The 6,000-nt window shown below is 51.2% G+C and overlaps 1 long non-coding RNA gene across 1 annotated transcript in view; it reads left to right on the top strand.

Annotated features, from left to right (window-relative positions):
- Positions 1–533: 533 nt before the first annotated feature.
- The window catches only part of LOC142295971 (uncharacterized), a 225,153-nt gene continuing 219,686 nt past the window's right edge, over positions 534–6,000 (top strand). Inside the window, exon 1 of the long non-coding RNA XR_012751573.1 lies at positions 534–1,771. This is a non-coding gene — a long non-coding RNA (uncharacterized LOC142295971). The remainder of the gene's footprint in view (positions 1,772–6,000) is intronic.

Raw genomic sequence — 6,000 nt, 5'->3', positions numbered from 1 at the left:
AGATCCTGACTTCCAGGACCTGACTGCAGCCCATACATTCTAGGCTTATCCCCGGCCTGTGTGCTCTGGTGGGCGGGTAAGCAGCACGCTGCGATAAAGTCACACAGAAGAGCTGCAGCAGGTTTACCAGCCTCCCGGAACTGTGCTGTGTGTGTGTGATTCTCCCTCCCCCTCACTGCGAGTACTCAACCCATCGCTGCCCCCCCCCGCTCAGTGGTGTGTACCCACTCGTACTGTGTGTACCCCCCAATGCTGTGTGTACCCCCCAATGCTGTATGTACCCCCTAGTGCAGTGTGTACCCCCTAGTGCAGTGTGTACCCCCTAGTACAGTGAGTACCCCCTAATGCTGTGTGTACCCCTTAATGCTGTGTGTACCCCTTAATGCTGTGTGTACCCCTTAATGCTGTGTGTACCCCCTCGTGCTGTGTGTACCCCCTCGTGCTGTGTGTACCCCCTCGTGCTGTGTATACCCCCTCGTGCTGTGTATACCCCCTCGTGCTGTGTATACCCCCTCGTGCTGTGTACCTCCTAGTACAGTGTGTATCCCCCAGTGCTGTATGTACCCCCTAGTGCTGTGTGTACCCCCTCGTGCTGTATGTACCCCCCAATGCTGTGTGTACCCCCTAGTGCAGTGTGTACCCCCTAGTGCATTGTGTACCCCCTAGTACAGTGAGTATTCCCTAATGCTGTGTGTACCCCCTAATGCTGTGTGTACCCCTTAATGCCGTGTGTACTCCCTTGTGCTGTGTACTCCCTTGTGCTGTGTACCCCTTAATGCTGTGTGTACCCCCTCGTGCTGTGTACCCCCTAGTGCTGTGTGTACCCCCTCGTGCTGTGTGTACCCCCTCGTGCTGTGTGTACCCCCTCGTGCTGTGTGTACCCCCTCGTGCTGTGTGTACCCCCTCGTGCTGTGTACCTCCTAGTACAGTGTGTACCCCCAGGTGCTGTGTGTACCCCCTAGTGCTGTGTGTACCCCCTAATGCTGTGTACACCACAGTGCTGTGTACCCCCTCAGCGCGGTGTAACCCCTCACTGCTGTCCGTGCCCCCCCTAGTGCTGTCTGTACCCCCTGGGTGATGTCTATGCCCCCCCACCAGTGCTGTCCGCACCACCTAATGCTGTCCATGCTGCCACCAGTGCTGTCCATGCCACGGTGAGTGCTGTCTGTGCCCCCCTTATGCTGTCCATGCTTCCCAGTGCTGTGTGCCACCCCTCAGTGCTTTTAACTCGCTACTGCTGTCTGTACCCTCCCACTGCTTTCTATGCTCCCCAGTCCGTGCTCTCCGGTTGATGTCTATGTTCCCCCAGACCTGTCTGTCTCCCTCGTGCTGCCACCCAGTGCAGTCCGTGCTGCCACCCAGTGCAGTCCGTGCTGCCACCCAGTGCAGTCCGTGCTGCCACCCAGTGCAGTGCGTGCTGCCACCCAGTGCTGTGCGTGTCCCCAGTAATGCCTGTGCCACCGCCAGGGCTGTCCATGCCCCCTACTGATGTATATGCCCCAGCCCCTCCTGTGATGTATATGCCCCAGCCCCTCCTGTGATGTATATGCCCCATCACCTCCTGTGATGTATATGCCCCAGCCCCTCCTGTGATGTGTACTCCCAGTGTCTCCTGTAATTTATGCGCCCCGGCCCCTCCTGTGATGTGTATGCCCCCAGCATCTCCAGACAGAGACAAACCTGGAAAAGCAGCTGTGAGAAACAAGATGATCAATATCACTGAACATCACAATCGTACCAAAGAGAAGCAGCTCCGGCCACCACAATAGGGGTGAGTTAATTAATCGTTTGACCAAATATAGCAGGGTTATTTTTCAGGTTGATAATGTTGTGCGGCCCCCAAAGGTTAGTAGGAAATTCCAAATGGCCCCCGGCAGTAAAAAGGTTCCCCACCCCTGATATAGAGGATGTGTATGGTGCAGTATATAGAGGATGTGTCCTGTGTGTGGTGTAGTATATAGAGGATGTGTCCTGTGTGTGGTGTAGTATATAGAGGATGTGTCCTGTGTGTGGTGTAGTATTTAGAGGATGTGTCCTGTGTGGTGCAGTATATAGAGGATGTGTCCTGTGTGGTGCAGTATATAGAGGATTTGTCCTGTGTTGTGTAGTATATATGTGGCGCCATGGACTAGCCAGGTCGTCACAGGTACTACAACACCCACACCCCCAACCCGAGACAGGCACAACAGCCAAACACAAAATCTTTGTTGCCTCCCTCCAGGGTCTGATGTCCACACCAGGTGGGGCGGAGCCAGGCGGTTGGCCCAGCCCACTGAGGAGTTCACAGGCCTGGAGGCGGATAAAGGAAGGAGAACAGTTAGGCAAGTGAAGGAGAGAGAATTGAAGTGGAGAAGCTGCACTGGGTGTGCGGCCCAGGCACTGACAGCAAGGTTGGCAGACAGTTGTGGCCGTCTGCAGGAGAGGCGAATCAACGCGGAACCGTAGGACCGGGGACGGGCGGTGGCCCGCCGGTACCGAACTGGGGAGCGAAGTGAAGCCAGCACACACAGGCAGGGCCTGCGGACCCCGACCAGGCTTGGAGCCGCCGTCAAAGGTCAAATCCGTTAGTGACCAGAACCCCAGGGGTTTCCTAGCAGCCAAGACCCGATAAAAGGCAACCGTCCGACCAGCAAAAGGAAATACAGCTACCGCCAAAGCTAGAATTCCAAAGGGCCAGAGCCTGCGGGCAAAAGGGCTCCTCCGGCACATATACGCTGGGGAGCGGGTTACCGGTGGGAAGCTATCAGAGCCGAACATACAGACAGGTGCAGGGAAAGGCAGCCACCACCAACCGTCCGGGAGAAGCCACAGCAACCGGCTGCGGGACCCGTCCATCTAGCAGTTTGGTTTACCAGAGACTTTGCGTGCATCTGTTGCTGAGTGAGTACACCAGTGCCATCCGGCACCACGCTGCGCTGTCCCTGCACCTCGCCAACCCTGCCTCCCTGTCACAACACCGGGCCCCGGGACCCCCAACCCCACGGAGGGGGAAAACAACATCCCAGCTGCTCCCTACCATCGCTCCCGGGATCCCCGTCGTCAGCAGCGGTGGTGCCCACCTTCACCACAACCCGTGGGTGGCGTCACGGACCAAATCCCCAAACCACCCCTTTCACTCACGGGCGAGGAGCGCCGCTCAAGTCCCCGGATCCGGTCCACCGCTCGAGCCACTGAGCAGCAGCAGCGCCGGACCCGAGCGTTAGCGAGCGCAGCGCCCCGCCGCCCGCAACATATAGAGGATGTGTCCTGTGTGGTATAGTATATAGAAGACATGTCCTGTGTGGTGTAGTATATAGAGGATGTGTCCTGTGTAGTGTAGTATACAGAGGATGTGTCCTGTGTGGTATAGTATATAGAGGATGTGTCCTGTGTGTGGTGTAGTATATAGAGGATGTGTCCTGTGTGTGGTGTAGTATATAGAGGATGTGTCCTGTGTGTGGTGTAGTATATAGAGGATGTGTCCTGTGTGGTGTAGTATATAGAGGATGTGTCTTATGTGATTTAGTATATAGAGGATGTGTCCTGTGTGGTGTAGTATATAAAGGATGTGTCCTCTGTGGTGTAGTATATAGAGGATGTGTCCTGTGTGGTGTAGTATATAGAGGATGTGTCCTGTGTGGTGTAGTATATAGAGGATGTGTCCTGTATGGTGTAGTATATAGAGGATGTGTCCTGTGTGTGGTGTAGTATATAGAGGATGTGTCCTGTGTGTGGTGTAGTATATAGAGGATGTGTCCTGTGTGTGGTGTAGTATATAGAGGATGTGTCCTGTGTGTGGTGTAGTATATAGAGGATGTGTCCTGTGTGTGGTGTAGCATATAGAGGATGCGTCCTGTGTGATGTAGTATATAGAGGATGTGTCCCGTGTGGTGCAGTATACATAGAATGTGTCCTGTGTGGTGTAGCATATAGAGGATGCGTCCTGTGTGGTGTAGTATATAGAGGATGTGTCCTATGTGATTTAGTATATAGAGGATGTGTCCTGTGTGGTGTATTATATAGAGGATGTGTCCTGTGTGGTGTAGTATATAGAGGATGTGTCCTGTGTGATGTAGTATGGAGGATGTGTCCTATGCGATGTAGTATATAGAGGATGTGTTCTGTGTCTTGTAGTCTCCCTCTTCCACCGATTTGTTAACTCTCAAATGCCCCATGCAGTTCCGACGTAATCCACACAACATCCCACGACGATCCTTGGCTCTGCAACATCAAGAGTCTGCAGTGACAAACAATCAACTGCTCACTGCAGCCTCTGGGACACACTGAGGGCAGCAGGGGAGCGTCCGGCTGTGAGAAGAGGTGACATCACTCTGGTTACCGTAGTTCAGAAGCGGAGACTCCCATGGCACCAAGTGTGACTGCTGATGAACTCATTGTCAGACTTTTTGACTGCTCTGGCATGCTGTCACGCCAACCAAAAATCCGGCAGAGAGTTCAACTTACGTAACAGCTCGTGGTTCCCAGGGTGTGAGCCACAAACTGACTGCATTTGAAATCGCTGCCGGATTGCTGGACTTTCGCATTCTATGACAAGGCAGCAGAGCAGACAGACAGCGAATTCACTGGCAATCACACTTGGTATTGTGGGAGTTCTTGGTTGTAAACTCGTGACCCAGAGGCTGCAGTGAGCAGTCGCATTTTCTCTCACTGCAGTCTCTGCATGAAGCAGAGGCGAGGATCGTCGTGGGACGTCGCGTGGATTACGTCAGACCTGCGGGGGTGTTTTAGGGGTTAAAAAAAATCTGTGAAAAAGGGTGTCAGTGGTTTTACTTTCAAATATGTGTGTAGATGGGTAGGTACCTGGCTTAGTGATAGAAAACAAAGAGTGGATATTAATGGCGCATACTCAGATTGGGCCAGGGTTACTAGTGGGGTGCCACAGGGGTCTGTATTGGGCCCTCTACTATTTAATATATTTATTAATGATCTGGTGGATGGCTTACAGAGTAAAATATCAGTATTTGCAGATGATACAAAACTATGTAAGGTTGTTAACACAAAGGAGGACAGTTTGCAACTACAGATGGATTTGAGTAAATTGGAGAATTGGGCTGAAAAATGGCAAATGAGCTTTAACACATAAGTGTAAGGTTCTGCACATGGGAAGGAGAAACAGATGCTACGATTACTTACTAAATGGGAAACTGCTGGGGAAATCAGACATGGAAAAAGACTTTAGCATTTTAGTCAATGAGAAGCTAAATTGGAGTGCCCAGTGTCAGGCAGCTGCCACCAAAGCAAATAGGGTGATGGGATGCATTAGAAGAGGTCTGGGGGCACGAGATGAAAACATCATTCTCACTCTGTACAAATCACTCGTCAGACCACACCTGGAGTATTGTGTGCAATTTTGGGCGCCGGTGCTCAAGAAAGACATTGCTGAACTTGAAAGGGTTCAGAGGCGGGCAACTAAAATAATAAATGGAGTGGGTGCATTACAATACACGGAAAGGTTCTCAAAATTAGGTCTATTTACTTTGGAAAAGAGAAGACTTAGGGGAGACCTAATAAATATGTACAAGTATATCAGAGGGCAATACAGAGATCTCTCCCATGATCTGTTTCTACCAAGGACTGTGCCAAGAACAAGGGGGCATTCTTTTCAATTGGAGGAAAGAAAATTCCTACATCAGCATAGAAGAGGGTTCTTCACGGTAAGAGCAGTGAGGCTCTGGAACTCTCTTCCTGGGGAAGTGGTGATGGCCAACTCACTGAATGAATTTAAGAGAGGAATGGAGGCTTTTCTGGAAAGCAACAGTATAGAAGGTTATAAATAACATAATATTACAGGTAGATAGTTGACCCAGCTTAGGAGTCGGGAAATATGAAATATTTTTTTTTTTTCTATGAATCAATTTGGATTCTTCTCTGTGGGTTTTTCCTTCCACAGGCTCAACACTGCATAACAGCGGCACTAAAATAGGCTGAACTAAATGGACATAAGGTCTTCTTTCAGCCTTAGAAACGATGTTACTTTCAAATAAAGGATTTTTCTGTTTG

This window comes from Anomaloglossus baeobatrachus, chromosome 3, assembly GCF_048569485.1.
Source record: "Anomaloglossus baeobatrachus isolate aAnoBae1 chromosome 3, aAnoBae1.hap1, whole genome shotgun sequence".
NCBI classification, from domain to species: Eukaryota; Metazoa; Chordata; class Amphibia; order Anura; family Aromobatidae; genus Anomaloglossus; species Anomaloglossus baeobatrachus.
Note: the sequence above shows the minus strand (reverse complement) of the source record. Positions and strands in the feature narration are given on the sequence as shown.